Below are 3,757 nucleotides of genomic sequence, written 5' to 3' on the forward strand. Positions count from 1 at the left end.
GTCCTGGGTTCGAATCTCGTGAGGCGGGATCGTGGACGCGCACGGCTGAGGAGTCCCACAATAGGACGAAACGACCGTCCAGTGCTTCCAGACTTTTCATGGTGGTCTAGCTTCAACTGACTAATGATCTCAACTATATCAGACTAGTAAATATTTGTCCTATAAATAATTGTTTTCTAATACATACGTACATGTAGTAACGTAATTAAAAAAAACACTTTTTCTAAACTAACTCATCTAATCTCTCACTAGTTGATTCATATTATGTGTGAATAACTACTGATTAATAGAATGAAAACAACAATAATTTAAATGATGTTGAATGGATTATGTAATATGAAACAAAACTGGTATCATTGTTAAAAAGCAATTTAATTAACAAATTGAATATCTTTTGTTTCCAATATCACTATCAATCAGAATTTTGTGTTTAAGTGTTCATTATTTGTAAATAGTCAATATTTTTAAAGTTGAGAACTTCTATTTTTAATTCCTGAGAGGACTTTACATCAATAAGCTGATGAGTATTGGAAACCGAGAATGAAAACGGGGTAACTATTTTGTCCTGATTTGCTGATCTGAACAATGCACGTTTGAGGAGTTACATTGGGTTCGTGTCTGTATTTTTCATTAATTATTCCCTGTGACACTCAACTAATGCCTGATCTCATCTAACATGAAGTTAAAATAAAATAGTTTTTTATACTCAAGATGTTTTCCCGATGTGTTTTTGTATCTCACAACTAAAAATTGGTGTTTTGTATAAAGTGAGTTGACACTGAAAACAGTCTTTGTTACAGATTTAAACCATCTTGAGAGTCATTTGTTCAGTGAATAAAATTAACGTCTGTCCATTTCCAACCAATCAAACAGCAAGTGAAATAAGAATGTGCAATTTTTAGTCGATGATAAGTCATAATAAAAGGGCTAGACTTTTGCATGAGAAATGAATTCTTCAGGATCATTTAGAGGCATTTATTTCGTAATATGGAAAAATGACCAGCAGAAGAATTCAATTACATGACTTCGAATCATTTAGCTATGTAAACTTTAATAGGTTTAAAGAAAATTAATATACTTCTCGCTTCTGATGACGAATGCATCTATTCCCATTATTATTTATCTATCAGCAACATATTTAAGTATATGTCCTTTTGGTATCGATACGGTTACACTTTCATCACTTCATTTCATTAGTCAACTCCGCTACACTGGTTAAAGGGTTTCTATAAGCCAATGAATGATCAACTAGGGGAATTATTTTATCAGTGTTTCATTAAAAGGAGTTAAAACTGCATCAGCTCTTATCGTTTTACTCTTAACAGGTGTTATACATCCTTAGTTTTGTAATCAATCTCATAAAATAGGTTTCCAAGACAATTCTGTGTTTTTTAGATGCGTTATAACAGTGGTTACTATCCGGTGACCAATTCATTTGAATATTCTAGTTCTATTAGATGATGCATAGTTCAAAGCCCACATACAAAAAAAGATTTTTCCCAAAATTTTTAGCACATCTTACTGACCAGTGTTAGGCGGCAGAAAGTCCATGTACAGAATTTCCTGCTGACTATCTACAACCAGTCTAATATTATAAGAGATTTCGATTCTCCTTATTTTTACACACTTGGTTAGTCATGATAGTTTTAATCATCATAATTAAGAGTTAAAATCCAGATGCATTGGCATTAATACTACACAAAGGAGGCTAATTGATAAATATTTTTTTGAAATAATTACTTTGGAAGCTAGAGAGACTAATATGGTAGAAAACATCATCTAAATTGATAATAATAGCTAATAAATAGAACACCTTGTTTTTATTAGATTTGGTGAATAGGTAAGTAACAGCTAAAAAGCTTGTTATTTAACATTCCTCGTGTTTTACATGAGACGTATTCATGTTAATTTTGTACAAATTATTTATTTATGTCACTGAAATCATAGACCAATCTAAGTTCAACCAGCACTGAAAACCTGGATGCACTGAACTGTCGTTTCGCCCTGGTATGGGACTCCTCAGCATGACTCCGCACACAGGCATTGAACAGACGACATCCGATCTCGCGCGTGGACTTTAAACTTCCAGATCCCTGAGCTGGCATCCAACGATAATAATGTCTAATTTCAATCAGTTCACAAAAATGCACGACCATCTTCCATTGTCTTTGGTGGGTAGTTGCCTCACGGTCGAAGTTAGACATCTGAATTCAGACATTAAGACCACTGGATGCAGGTTCAGTGGTCTGGAGATGAAGCTTTTGGACGCGAGACCGAAGGTTATCTATTCAATATTTGCGAGTAGTGTCGTGTATGCTCATTTCTGGAAAGTTCCAAGCTAGGATGAATTGTATGTCTAGTGTTTCTAGGCTTTCAATAGTGGTGTAACATATATCGTTTTATGATTTTAACAAAATTTAGCAATCTCCACAACTTTATACTGACATGTTTATTAATGGGTGGGTCATTTTACGGGATAGATCGCTCTTTCAGATAGTCATTTATATTCTCTTTTGATGTTGGTCCTTTAGCAAGAGTGATATTTTTTAGTAACTACTGATCTTAGGAAGCAGCTTTCGGTTTTCCATACTGTATTATTATCTAAGACTGTCATCCTTTTAATCATCAGTAATAATAAGCAGTAGGTTAAAAATAAATTTATAAACCGTACACTATAATAATAATTTGAATGCTGGCAAGGATGTTTCACCCCAGCCAGTAGTTCATCATGCATTGTTTAATTAACTAAAAAAAGTATGGATTTGTATAATATCCCCACTTTTGCTTTCTTTTGTTTTTTTCTTTCTTTCTTACTCTCTCTCTCTCTCTCTCTATATATATATATATATATATATATATCTATGTCTATATATATATAAACTTGAAAGAATTCTTAAACATACCATATGTAGGTATGTTTGCGCAATTTTAGATGATAAGCAGAAGTTATTCTTACTGGCAATAAAAAAAAACCAGCATTACTGTTGTTTAAAATTAAGATTGTTTTTATTTAAGAAAAGAATATTGTATTACCTTAATGCATTAACCATAGTGTATTATGGTAGTTGTTTATTATAATGATTAGTGTTGTGTTATTTTTTCTGTTTGATATACAAAAAAAAATCAATCTTGACGTACATTAAAGTACTTTGTTTTCAAATAGAATATCATAGTTAAACTAATAATAGAATTCTTATATTACTGAATCATAACTATAAAGATAGTTTCATGATTCAGTGAAATGAATAGAGAGATCAAAGAGCACTAGATCGCTGGATAGGAACTTAGTCATCTAAAGGTTCTGAGTTTGGTGTCTGTTAGGGTAAAAATCGGATAGTACTAGTCATTTCTAAAGCCAATAAGAAGCCCTCGTAAAAAAATGGGTTTCAGGCTGGATAATGCTCAGGATAATGAGTTACCTAAAATCTTGAGATAAACGGATACTTCTTATATCACTCAACAACATAGTGTGACAAGTTACCAGTGTGATATTCAGGTTAGGAATCCCCTTTTGTACAACCGAAAATTTCACGACAGTACTAATCACCCGTTAATAATCAATGCAAGTATTGTCTGATCAGTAGTATCGACCGAATGCTATTGACCAAGTCGCACAGTTGGTTTACTAGACTTCCTAATCAGAGTATAAGGGTTTTAAACACTGATGATACTATTATAATTTCTAATTAACGTGTGCCCGAAAACAATCAAGAAAATAATCGCAAGTAGCCAGGGGTTGAACTCAGAACCTTTAGAT

Source organism: Schistosoma mansoni, chromosome 7, assembly GCF_000237925.1.
Source record: "Schistosoma mansoni strain Puerto Rico chromosome 7, complete genome".
Taxonomy (NCBI): domain Eukaryota; kingdom Metazoa; phylum Platyhelminthes; class Trematoda; order Strigeidida; family Schistosomatidae; genus Schistosoma; species Schistosoma mansoni.